Below are 14,394 nucleotides of genomic sequence, written 5' to 3'. Positions count from 1 at the left end.
CGGAAGGGTTTCAACAACTCCGCATGGAAGATGTCGTGGATGTGAGCACCGGCCGGAAGCTGAAGGCGGTAGGCCACCTTTCCGATGCGCTCCAGCACGAAAAATGGCCCGGCGTAGCGAGGGCCCAGCTTGCGCTTCGCGCGCGGGTCAAGGGACTGCGTAGAGCGGTGAAGAAGGCGCATCCACACCCAGACGCCCACCGCGAACTCCGCCTCACGATGGTGGCCGTCGTAGTAGTGCTTGGCCAGCTGTTGGGCCTGAATGAGGCGTTGCCGCACCCTCGCAAGCATCTCGTCCCGACTATGAAGAAGGTCGCCTGCCGCCTCCGTCTGAGCCGTCTCCGGGTCAACCGGTAGAATGGGCGGGGGCGGTCAGCCATAGACCACCTCGAACGGCATGGCACGCAGGGCGGAGTGATAAGAGGTGCTGTAGCAGTACTCCGCCCACGCGAGCCAGTCCACCCAAGCGCGAGGACGATCACCTGTGACACAACGCAAATACATGGCAATCACCTTGTTGACCACCTCGGATTGGCCATTCGCCTGAGGATGGAAGGCCGTGATCAGGCGAAGCTTCACGCCCGCCATCCAGAAGAGATCGCGCCAGACATGGCCCGTGACCACCGGGTCCCGGTCGCTGACGATCGAAGAGGGAAACCCGTGAAGGCGGACGATGTCGTCGAAAAAGGCACGGGCCATGGATGCGGCAGTGTAGGGATGGCCGAGCGCGATGAAATGCGCGTACTTGGAGAAGCGGTCGACCATCGTGAGGATGACGGACTTGCCGCCCACCTTGGGGAGGCCCTCGATGAAGTCCATGGAGATATCAATCCAGACCTGAGAGGGCACCGCCAAGGGTTGTAGTAGACCAGCCGGCCTCAGTGCCTCCGTCTTGCTATGCTGGCACGTCACACAAGACCGCACCCAGTCCCGGACCAGTGCCCGATCACCGGGGATGTAGAAGTCGGCGCGGAGACAGTGGAGGGTCTTCTACACACCCTCGTGGCCGGCTGAGTGTGCCAGCTGCAGAACCTGGTGACAAAGGTCATCGTTGTCTGGCATGAAGAGACGGCGCCCATGAAGGAGCAAGCCATCCGCCAGATGCCACGGCTCCTCCAAGTCGCCGGCATCAAGGCGCTACCGAAGGAGCTGAGCGTCCGGCGCGTCCGCGGTGGCCCTGCGGATGTCGACAAAGAGGGCGAAGGAGGGCCTCAAGCGGATGCAGAGAGCCACCCCAACAGAGTCGTCGATGGCTGCGTCGTGGTCGGCGTCGCGGCTGGACATGGTGTCGGCCACGATGTTAAGGCGGCCCGAACGATACTCGATGGTGAAGTCGAAGCCAAAGAGCTTGCTGATCCACTGGTGATGCGGCACGGTAGACAGCCTCTGGTCCAATAAGAACTTGAGGCTGCAGTGATCCGTGCGAATCTGGAATGACCGGCCCCAAAGATAGGGCCACCAGTGGCACACGGCTTGCACCAAGCCAATGCGCTCCCTCTCATAGGCAATGGTCTCCTCGCTTGCACGCTCGCCGTCGATCTGGCCCTCCGCCAGCCGGTGCTGCTCTACAAGGAACATGTTGTATCGCTATTCCTCCTGCACCTGCTGCAACACCGACATAGGCACCGACGCAGGCTGCTCCTCTGCCATGGCAGCGTTGTAGTGCGCCTGCGCTTGCTCCATGGTGAAGCCAGCGTGCATAGGCGCGGGCTTTGTTGCGGTATCGTCGAAGCCCGTCTCCATCGTGGGGTCGTCCTTATTGTTGGAGAACTTGGGCGAGCTGGCAGGCATGCCGGCCTCGGTCCGCCTGGCACGGCGGCTCTTCCAGGTGGCCGCAACGACAGCTACCTCATGCCTCATCTCCGTGGAAAGGCCCTCCCACAAAGTGTTGCCGCATGCAGTCATGGCGGATGCGATGTAAGGGAGGAGGCTATGGAGCGGCTTGTGTTGTGGCGTGGAGTTAGCCGGGTGTGGCCGCCTTTAAATAGCGGATTCCGGTGAGGCCAGGGCGTCTGGGGGTGACAATGCTGAAGGAAATATGCCCTAGAGGCAATAATAAAGTTGTTATTTTATATTTCCTTATTCATGATAAAGGTTTATTATTCATGCTAGAATTGTATTGATCGGAAACTTAAATACATGTGTGAATACATAAACAAATACCATGTCCTTAGTAAACCTCTACTAGACTAGCTCGTTGATAAAAATGGTTAAGATTTCCTAACCATGGACATGAGTTGTCATTTCATAACGGGGTCACTTCATTAGAAGAATGATGTGATGGACAAGACCCATTCGTTAGCTTAGCATAATGATCATTCAGTTTTATTGCTATTGCTTTCTTCATGTCAAACACATATTCCTTCGACTATGAAGTTATGCAACTCCTGGATACCGTAGGAATGCCTTATGTTCTATCAAACATCACAACGTTACTGGATGATTATAAAGATGCTCTATAGGTATCTCCGAAGGTGTTTTGTTGAGTTGGCATAGATCGAGATTAGGATTTGTCACTCCGAGTATCGGAGAGGTATCTCTGGGCCCTCTCGGTAATACACATCATAAGCTTTTAAGCAAACGACTAAGGATTTAGTCACAAGGTTATGTATTACGGAATGAGTAAAGAGACCTGCCGGTAACGAGATTGAACTAGGTATGAAGATACCGACGATCGAATCTTGGGCAAGTAACATACCGATGGACAAAGGGAATTACGTATGTTGTCATAACCGTTCGATCGATAAAGATCTTCGTAGAATAAGTAGGAGCCAATATGGGCATCTAGGTTCCGCTATTTGTTTTTGACCAGAGAGGTGCCTCAGTCATGTCTACATAGTTCTCGAACCCGTAGGGTCCGCACGCTTAACGTTCGATGCCGATATAGTATTATATGAGTTATGTGATTTGGCGACTGGATTTTGTTCGGAGTCCCAGATGAGATCACGAACAAGGCGAGGAGTCTCGAAATGGTCGAGAGGTAAATATTTATATATAGTAAGATGGTATTCGAACACTAGAAGAGTTTCGGGGGGTACCTGGTACTTACCGGGTCACCGGAAGGGGTTCCGGGCAACCCCGGCAAAAGATATGGGCCTTATGGGCCAAGAGGGGAAATGCACCGGCCACAAGGGGCTGGTGCGCCCCCCATATGGGCGGCCTAGGAGGAGAAGGGAAGAGGGGAAGGGAAAGGAAAGAGTGGAATAGGATTCCCCTTCCTTCCCCCTCTGTCCTTCTTTCCTTTCCCCTTCGACAAACATGGCAGGGGCAGCCAAGGGGAGGATCCCAAGTAGGATTTGGCCTACTTGGGGCTCCTCCTGGCAGCCTCCCCTCTCCCTCCCACCTATATATATGTGTGGGGAGGGGGGGCTAGCACACCCCCAGACTATTGCCTAGCCGTGTGCGGCGCCCCCTCCACCGTTTACACCCTCGGTCATATTTTTGTAATGCTTAGGCGAAACCCTGAGGAGATCACTTCACCATCACCGTCACCATGCCATCGTGCTGACGGAACTCATCTACTACCTCGATGTATTGCTGGATCAAGAAGGAGAGGGACGTCACCGAGCTGAACGTGTGTAGAATACGAAGGTGCCGTGTGTTCGGTACTTGATCAGTTGAAGCGTGAAGAAGTTCGACTACATCAACCGTGTTGTGAAACGCTTCCTCTTATGGTTTACGAGATTAGGTAGACATACTCTCCCCCTCATTGCTATGCAGCTCCATGGATAGATCAATGCGTGTGCGTACAATTTTTTTGTTTTCCATGCAATGATTCCCAATAGTGGCATCATGAGCCAGGTCTATGCGTAGATGATATGCACGAGTAGAACACACAGAGTTGTGGGCAGGAATAGTCATACTACTTACCACCAACGTCTTATTTTGATTCGGCAATATTGTAGGATGAAGCGGCCCAGACCAACCTTATGAAGGAAATATGCCCTAGAGGCAATAATAAAGTTATTATTTATTTCCTTATATCATGATAAAATTTTATTATTCATGCTAGAATTGTATTAACCGAAAACATAATACTTGCGTGAATACATAGACAAACAGAGTGTCACTAGTATGCCTCTACTTGACTAGCTCGTTGATCAAAGATGGTTATGTTTCCTAGCCATAGACATGAGTTGTCATTTGATTAACGGGATCACATCATTAGGAGAATGATGTGATTGACTTGACCCATTCAGTTAGCTTAGCACTTGATCGTTTAGTATGTTGCTATTGCTTTCTTCATGACTTATACATGTTCCTATGACTATGAGATTATGCAACTCCCGTTTACCGGAGGAACACTTTGTGTGCTACCAAACGTCACAATGTAACTGGGTGATTATAAAGGTGTTCTACAGGTGTCTCCGAAGGTACTTGTTGGGTTGGCGTATTTCGAGATTAGGATTTGTCACTCCGATTGTCGGAGAGGTATCTCTGGGCCCTCTCGGTAATGCACATGACTTAAGCCTTGCAAGCATTACAACTAATGAGTTAGTTTCGGGATGATGTATTACAGAACGAGTAAAGAGACTTGCCGGCAACGAGATTGAACTAGGTATTAAGATACCGACGATCGAATCTCGGGCAAGTAACATACCGATGACAAAGGGAACAACGTATGTTGTTATGCGGTTTGACCGATAAAGATCTTCGTAGAATATGTAGGAGCAAATATGAGCATCCAGGTTCCGCTATTAGTTATTGACCGGAGACGTGTCTCGGTCATGTCTACATAGTTCTCGAACCCGTAGGGTCCGCACGCTTAACGTTACGATGACAGTTTCATTATGAGTTTATATGTTTTGATGTACCTAAGGTTGTTCGGAGTCCCGTATGTGATCACAAACATGACGAGGAGTCTCGAAATGGTTGAGACATAAAGATTGATATATTGGAAGCGTATGTTTGGACATTGGAAGTGTTCCGGATGAAATCGGCATATTACCGGAGTACCGGGAGGTTACCGGAACCCCCCGGTAACCTAATGGGCCTTATTGGGCCTAGTGGAGGAAGAGGAGAGGAGGCCAAGGGGCAGCCGCGTGCCCCCCCCCCAAGTCCGAACTGGACAAGGAGAGGGGCGGCGCCCCCTTTCCTTTCCCCTCTCTCTCTCTCCTTCCCCCCCCCCAAGTCCTAGTCCAACATGGAAAATAGGGGAGTCCTACTCCCGGTAGGAGTAGGACTCCTCCTGGCGCGCCCCTTGCCTGGCCGCACCTCCTCCCCCTTGCTCCTTTATATATGGGGGCAGGGGGCACCCCATAGACACAACAATTGATCATTGATCTCTTAGCCGTCTGTGGTGCCCCCCTCCACCATAATCCTCGATAATATTGTAGCGATGCTTAGGCGAAGCCGTGCGCGGTAGAACATCAAGATCGTCACCACGCCGTCATGCTGACGGAACTCTTCCCCGACATTCTGCTAGATCGGAGTCCAGGGATCGTCATCGAGCTGAACGTGTGCTAGAACTCGGAGGTGACGTAGTTTCGGTGCTTGATCGGTCGGGCCGTGAAGACGCACGACTACATCAACCTCCTTGTGCTAACGCTTCCACTTTCCGTCTACGAGGGTACGTGGACAACACTCTCCCCTCTCGTTGCTATGCATCACCATGATCTTGCGTGTGCGTAGGAATTTTTTTTGAAATTAATATGTTCCCCAACAGTGGCATCCGAGCCTGGTTTTATGCATTGACGTTATATGCACGAGTAGAACACAAGTGAGTTGTGGGCGATATAAGTCATACTTCTTACCAGCATGTCATACTTTGGTTCGGCGGTATTGTTGGATGAAGCGGCCCGAACCGACATTACGCGTACGCTTACGCGAGACTGGTTCTACCGACGTGTTTTGCACACAGGTGGCTGGCGGGTGTCAGTTTCTCCAACTTTAGTTGAACCGAGTGTGGCTACGCCCGGTCCTTGCGAAGGTTAAAACAGCACCAACTTTACAAACTATCGTTGTGGTTTTGATGCGTAGGTAAGAACGGTTCTTGCTAAGCCCGTAGCAGCCACGTAAAACTTGCAACAACAAAGTAGAGGACATCTAACTTGTTTTTGTAGGCATGTTGTGATGTGATATGGTCAAGACATGATGCTAAATTTTATTGTATGAGACGATCATGTTTTGTAACCAAGTTATCGGCAACTGGCAGGAGCCATATGGTTGTCGCTTTATTGTATGCAATGCAATCACCCTGTAATGCTTTGCTTTAGCACTAAGCGGTAGCGATAGTCGTAGAAGCATAATATTGGTGAGACGACAACGATGCTACGATGGAGATCAAGGTGTCGCGCCGGTGACGATGGTGATCATAACAGTGCTTCGGAGATGGAGATCACAAGTACAAGATGATGATGGCCATATCATATCACTTATATTGATTGCATATGATGTTTATCTTTTATGCATCTTATCTTGCTTTGATTGACGGTAGCATTATAAGATGATCTCTCACTAAATTTCAAGATAAAAGTGTACTCCCTGAGTATGCACTCTTGCCAAAGTTCGTCGTGCCCAGACACCACGTGATGATCAGGTGTGATAAGCTCTACGTCCATCTACAATGGGTGCAAGCCAGTTTTTGCACACGCATAATACTCAGGTTAAACTTGATGAGCCAAAGGTATGGCCTCGGAACACTGAGACCGAAAGGTCGAGCGTGAATCATATAGAAGATATGATCAACATAGTGATGTTCACCATTGAAAACTACTCCATTTCACGTGATGATCGGTTATGGTTTAGTTGATTTGGATCACGTGATCACTTAGAGGATTAGAGGGATGTCTTTCTAAGTGGGAGTTCTTAAGTAATATGATTAATTGAACTTAAATTTATCATGAACTTAATACCTGATAGTATCTTGCTTGTTTATGTTTGATTGTAGATAGATGGCCCGTGCTGTTGTTCCGTTGAATTTTAACGCGTTCCTTGAGAAAGCAAAGTTGAAAGATGATGGTAGCAATTACACGGACTGGGTCCGTAACTTGAGGATTATCCTCATTGCTGCATAGAAGAATTACGTCCTGGAAGCACCGCTAGGTGCCAGGCCTGCTGCTGGAGCAACACCAGATGTTATGAACGTCTGGCAGAGCAAAGCTGATGACTACTCGATAGTTCAGTGTGCCATGCTTTACGGCTTAGAACCGGGTCTTCAACGACGTTTTGAACATCATGGAGCATATGAGATGTTCCAGGAGTTGTAGTTGATATCTCAAGCAAATGCCCGGATTAAGAGATATGAAGTCTCCAATAAGTTCTATAGCTGCAAGATGGAGGAGAATAGTTCTGTTAGTGAACATATACTCAGAATGTCTGGGGTACCATAATCACTTGACTCGGCTGGGAGTTAATCTTCCGGTTGATAGTGTCATTGACAGAGTTTTTCAATCACTGCCACCAAGCTACAAGAGCTTCGTGATGAACTATAATATGAAAGGGATGAATAAAACAATTCCCGAGCTCTTCGCAATGCTAAAGGCTGCGGAAGTAGAAATCAAGAAGGAGCATCAAGTGTTGATGGTCAAGAAGACCACTAGTTTCAAGAAAAAGGGCAAAGGGGAGAAGAAGGGGAACTTCAAGAAGAACAGCAAACAAGTTGCTGCTCAAGAGAAGAAACCCAAATCTGGACCTAAGCCTGAAACTGAGTGCTTCTACTGCAAGCAGACTGGTCACTGGAAGCGGAACTTCCCCAAGTACTTAGCGGATAAGAAGGATGGCAATGTGAACAAAGGTGTATGTGATATACATGTTATTGATGTGTACCTTACTAGAGCTCACAGTAGCACCTGGTATTTGATACTGGTTCCGTTGCTAATATTTGCAACTCGAAACAAGGACTACGGATTAAGCAAACACTGGCGAAGGACGAGGTGACGATGCGCGTGGGAAATGGTTCCAAAGTCAATGTGATCGCGGTCGGCACGCTACCTCTACATCTACCTTCGGGATTAGTATTAGACCTAAATAATTGTTATTTGGTGCCAACGATAAGCATGAACATTATATCTGGATCTTTTTTGATGCGAGACGGTTATTCATTTAAATCAGAGAATAATGGTTGTTCTATTTATATGAGTAATATCTTTTATGGTCATGCACCCTTGAAGAGTGGTCTATTTTTGATGAATCTCGATAGTAGTGATACACATATTCATAATGTTGAAACCAAAAGATGCAGAGTTGATAATGATAGTGCAACTTATTTGTGGCACTACCGTTTAGGTCATATCGGTGTAAAGCGCATGAAGAAACTCCATACTGATGGACTTTTGGAACCACTTGATTATGAATCACTTGGTACTTGCGAACCATGCCTCATGGGCAAGATGACTAAAACGCCGTTCTCCGGTACTATGGAGAGAGCAACAGATTTGTTGGAAATCATACATACAGATGTATGTGGTCTGATGAATGTTGAGGCTCGTGGTGGATATCGTTATTTTCTCACCTTCACAGATGATTTAAGCAGATATGGGTATATCTACTTAATGAAGCCTAAGCCTGAAACATTTGAAAAGTTCAAAGAATTTCAGAGTGAAGTTGAAAATCATCGTAACAAGAAAATAAAGTTTCTACGATCTGATCGTGGAGGAGAATGTTTGAGTTACGAGTTTGGTCTACATCTGAAACAATGCGGAATAGTTTCGCAACTCACGCCACCCGGAACACCACAGCGTAATGGTGTGTCCGTACGTCGTAATCGTACTTTACTAGATATGGTGCGATCTATGATGTCTCTTACAGATTTACCGCTATCGTTCTGGGGTTATGCTTTAGAGACGGCCGCATTCACGTTAAATAGGGCATCATCAAAATCCTTTGAGACGACGCCTTATGAACTGTGGTTTGGCAAGAAACCAAAGTTGTCGTTTCTGAAAGTTTGGGGCTGCGATGCTTATGTGAAAAAGCTTCAACCTGATAAGCTCGAACCTAAATCAGAGAAATGTGTCTTCATAGGATACCCAAAGGAGACTGTTGGGTACACCTTCTATCACAGATCCGAAGGCAAGACATTCGTTGCTAAGAATGGATCCTTTCTAGAGAAGGAGTTTCTCTCGAAAGAAGTGAGTGGGAGGAAAGTAGAACTTGATGAGGTAACTGTACCTGCTCCCTTATTGGAAAGTAGTACATCACAGAAACCGGTTTCCGTGACACCTACACCAATTAGTGAGGAAGCTAATGATAATGATCATGAAACTTCAGATCAAGTTACTACCGAACCTCGTAGATCAACCAGAGTAAGATCCGCACCAGAGTGGTACGGTAATCCTGTGGTCTGGAAGTCATGCTACTAGATCATGATGAACCTACGAACTATGAAGAAGCGATGGTGAGCCCAGATTCCGCAAAATGGCTAGAAGCCATGAAATCTGAGATGGGATCCATGTATGAGAACAAAGTGTGGACTTTGCTTGACTTGCCCGTTGATCGGCAAGCAATTGAGAATAAATGGATCTTCAAGAAGAAGACTGACGCTGACGGTAATGTTACTGTCTACAAAGCTCGACTTGTTGCGAAAGGTTTTTGACAAGTTCAAGGGATTGACTATGATGAGACCTTCTCGCCCGTAGCGATGCTTAAGTCTGTCCGAATCATGTTAGCAATTGCCGCATTTTATGATTATGAAATTTGGTAGATGGATGTCAAAACTGCATTCCTGAATGGATTTCTGGAAGGAGAGTTGTATATGATACAGTCGGAAGGTTTTGTCGATCCAAAGGGAGCTAACAAAGTGTGCAAGCTCCATCGATCCATTTATGGACTGGTGCAAGCCTCTCGGAGTTGGAATAAACGCTTTGATAGTGTAATCAAAGCATTTGGTTTTGTACGGACTTTTGGAGAAGCCTGTATTTACAAGAAAGTGAGTGGGAGCTCTGTAGCATTTCTGATATTATATGTGGATGACATATTACTGATTGTAAATGATATAGAATTTCTGGATAGCATAAAGGGATACTTGAATAAAAGTTTTTCAATGAAAGACCTCGGTGAAGCTGCTTACATATTGGGCATTAAGATCTATAGAGATAGATCAAGATGCTTAATTGGACTTTCACAAAGCACATACCTTGACAAAGTTTTGAAGAAGTTCAAAATGGATCAAGCAAAGAAAGGGTTCTTGCCTGTGTTACAAGGTGTGAAGTTGAGTAAGACTCAATGTCCGACCACTGCAAAAGATAGAGAGAAAATGAAAGATGTTCCCTATACTTCAGCCATAGGCTCTATCATGTATGCAATGTTGTGTACCAGACCTGATGTGTGCCTTGCTATAAGTCTAGCAGGGAGGTACCAAAGTAATCCAGGAGTGGATCACTGGACAGCGGTCAAGAACATCCTGAAGTACCTGAAAAGGACTAAGGATATGTTTCTCGTATATGGAGGTGACAAAGGGCTCATCGTAAATGGTTACGTTGATGCAAGCTTTGACATTGATCCGGACGATTCTAAATCGCAAACCAGATACGTGTTTACATTGAATGGTGGAGCTGTCAGTTGGTGCAGTTCTAAACAAAGCGTCGTGGCGGGATCTACATGTGAAGCGGAGTACATAGCTGCTTCGGAAGTAGCAAATGAAGGAGTCTGGATGAAGGAGTTCATATCTGATCTAGGTGTCATACCTAGTGCATCGGGTCCAATGAAAATCTTTTGTGACAGTACTGGTGCAATTGCCTTGGCAAAGGAATCCAGATTTCACAAGAGAACCAAGCACATCAAGAGACGCTTCAATTCCATTCGGGATTTAATCCAAGTGGGAGACATAGAAATTTGCAAGATACATACGGATCTGAATGTTGCAGACCCGCTGACTAAGCCTCTTCCATGAGCAAAACATGATCAACACCAAGGCTCCATGGGTGTTAGAATCATTACTGTGTAATCTAGATTATTGACTCTAGTGCAAGTGGGAGACTGAAGGAAATATGCCCTAGAGGCAATAATAAAGTTATTATTTATTTCCTTATATCATGATAAATGTTTATTATTCATGCTAGAATTGTATTAACCGGAAACATAATACTTGTGTGAATACATAGACAAACAGAGTGTCACTAGTATGCCTCTACTTGACTAGCTTGTTGATCAAAGATGGTTATGTTTCCTAGCCATAGACATGAGTTGTCATTTGATTAATGGGATCAGATCATTAGGAGAATGATGTGATTGACTTGACCCATTCCGTTAGCTTAGCACTTGATCGTTTAGTATGTTGCTATTGCTTTCTTCATGACTTATACATGTTCCTATGACTATGAGATTATGCAACTCCCGTTTACCGGAGGAACACTTTGTGTGCTACCAAATGTCACAACGTAACTGGGTGATTATAAAGGTGCTCTACAGGTGTCTCCGAAGGTACTTGTTGGGTTGGCGTATTTCGAGATTAGGATTTGTCACTCCGATTGTCAAAGAGGTATCTCTGGGCCCTCTTGGTATGCACATCACTTAAGCCTTTCAAGCATTGCAACTAATGAGTTAGTTGCAGGATGATGTATTACAGAACGAGTAAAGAGACTTGCCGGTAACGAGATTGAACTAGGTATTAAGATACCGACGATCGAATCTCGGGCAAGTAACATACCGATGACAAAGGGAACAACGTATGTTGTTATGCGGTCTGACCGATAAAGATCTTCGTAGAATATGTAGGAGCCAATATGAGCATCTAGGTTCCGCTATTGGTTATTGACCGGAGACATGTCTCGGTCATGTCTACATAGTTCTTGAACCCGTAGGGTCCGCATGCTTAACGTTACGATGACATTTTCATTATGAGTTTATATGTTTTGATGTACCAAAGGTTGTTCGGAGTCCCAGATGTGATCACGGACATGACGAGGAGTCTCGAAATGGTCGATACATAAAGATTGATATATTGGAAGCCTATGTTTGGACATCGGAAGTGTTCCGGATGAAATCGGCATTTTACCGGAGTACCGGGAGGTTACCGGAACCCCCCGGTAATCTAATGGGCCTTAATGGGCCTAGTGGAGGAAGAGGAGAGGAGGCCAAGGGGCAGCCGCACGCCCCTCCCCCCCCCCCCAAGTCCGAATTGGACAAGGAGGGGGGCGGTGTCGTGGTTCTAACTCTGACAGCGATGTAGGGGGGTAAGTATGGAGAGGCTAGATCTCAGCTATTGGGAAGTTGTAAACACACCAAGATGTACGAGTTCAGGCCGTTCGCGGAGGAAGTAACAGCCCTACGTCTCGGTGCCCGGAGGCGGTCGATTGGATTACTGGCATGTGAATAACAGGGGTGCGAACCCTTCATATTGAGGAGGGGGTGGCTTATATAGAGTTCGCCGGCCCCCTCCTGCCCTCAGTAATGCAGGGTTTAAGGTACATTTAAGGTTGGGCGTTACTAGTAACGCCCCTAATAAAGTGCTATGATGACCATAAAGACTACTTAACAGCTGACCGTTTGCCTGCGGAGTGACTGTAGGTCTCCTGGCGGTCGAGTGGTTGGCTTCATGGTCGAGTGATAGCTTTCTGGTTGAGTGTCTTGAGTCCGTCGAGTGGGATACCTTTAAGTCGATTGAAAGGTGACTTCTCCTAGGGATGTCCTAGGGTAGGACTCTTTGGTCAGGTCCGTGTCCCTACCCTAGGTATATGTCTTCATCATTAGCCCCCGAATGGATCGAGGTTAGAGTGGGGAAAGAGTTGGAGATCTTTCCGACTGGTTCTTCAGGCTACGTGAGCGCCTCGTTTTGGGCCAATCGTCACGGATGACGTTGCCAACCTTTTTCAGTCACCTTGATCCATTCCAGGCCTTTTGTCGAGTGAATTTCTTTGCTTGTGACATACCGAGCGCCGACGCGGTCGGGGTCTTCTATTTTGACAAGTTGTTTTGTGGTCCGCGGATGTCACGGGATTCGGATTTTGGGAAGCGCGCGGGACGGGAGCGGCCGCAGTAATCGGAAGCGATAAAGCGGAAGCTCCTCGATCCCCGCGTCGCCTTTTTCGCCACGTACCGCGCGCGCGTCTGTTGCGGGATTTGACTGGATAGCCTGGGCCTACCAGTCAGCCACTCGGAAGCGGTCCCTTATAAATCGCCGGCTCGGGGTTTCCCAGCAGTGCGCTCTCTTCTCCTCCTCTCTTCTTCCTCTCTCCCTTCGCAAGTCCTTCCGCCACCTCCGTTCTCGCCCTAACGCAGCAGGCTCCTGCAAGACCTCGCCGGCGATGATGACGAAGGGCAAGACCTCCGCTCTGGAGCGCGCGAAGAAGGCGGCGGCGTAGGGGAAGGGAAGAAGATCGGCTCGGGGCGGATCCTCCTCTTGGACCGCTCTGCCCAAAGGTTGGATTCAGGGCGACTGGATGCCGTCGGTGCTCCATCAAGAGGATCTCGATGACATGGTCGAGGGGGGAGTCATCCCCCACCAAGCCGCGCGTCTTCCGGGGGGAGAGATCGAACCTCAACCCCGTGACAGTGAGTGCGTGCTCCTAGCCACCCACATCGACCGAGGGTTTTCTCTGCCGCCCCATCCCTTTTTCCGGAGTTTTCTGAACTTCTTCAGAGCACAACTCCATCACTTCACTCCCAACTCCATCGTATACCTCGCCGCTTACATTTCTATGTGCGAGGCCTTCTTGGGTTGCCTCCCCCACTGGGGACTCTTCAAGCACATCTTTACCTGTCGCTCTCAATCGGTCAAGAAGGCCAAGTCGAGTGACGAGAGGACACAGGTGATCCAGCTGTGCGGGGGTCTGGCGATCCAGACGAGGGGGAAGAGTTGTTTTCCTTCCATCACTTTCCTGGAGTCGGTCCGCGGTTGGCAGGCAACCTGGTTCTACTGTCAAGACCAGGCGACCCCAGGGCAGTCGACTGGACTTCCTCCATTCTCTCTCGACCGAGCTGAAAAGCCTGCTTCTCTGAAAGTGTCGCCGGAGGAAAGGGCCCAGGTCAAAGTGTTGGCGGGTCGAGTGGTTGACCTCGTCCGTGAGGGTGTGACTGGCATGGACCTGCTGGAGGTCTTCCTCCGGAGGCGTATCCAACCGCTCCAGGCCCGTGACCACCCGATGTGGTTGTACGCGGGCCTTGACGACACCACTCGGGTCCACCCGGAGGAGGTCACCGACGAGATGCTGGAGGGGTGGCTGTCGAGCATTACGGGGAACAAAGACAACCCCCGAGGAGCCAGGAGGGTGGTTCCACTCGACAATTCGTATGAGGTGGACTAGGTATGTCTTTATGTTCCCGACTGAAATCTTGTTTTCTGCATTGGTCTTCTTTGAGTTGGTCGATTGACTTTCGTCTTGTCTATTGTCTTCCAGGCGATCACCGAGATGTACTCGACGCCCAACGGGGCTCAGGAGCCAGCTGAGGAAGGGGAGGCGAGCGGAGGTGAGAGTGGGGACGACCAAGGCGAGTGGGAGTCCAACGGGGAAGGAGAGGG

The sequence above is a fragment of the Triticum urartu genome, chromosome 1 (assembly GCF_003073215.2).
Source record: "Triticum urartu cultivar G1812 chromosome 1, Tu2.1, whole genome shotgun sequence".
NCBI lineage: Eukaryota > Viridiplantae > Streptophyta > Magnoliopsida > Poales > Poaceae > Triticum > Triticum urartu.
This window is presented reverse-complemented; position numbering follows the sequence as displayed.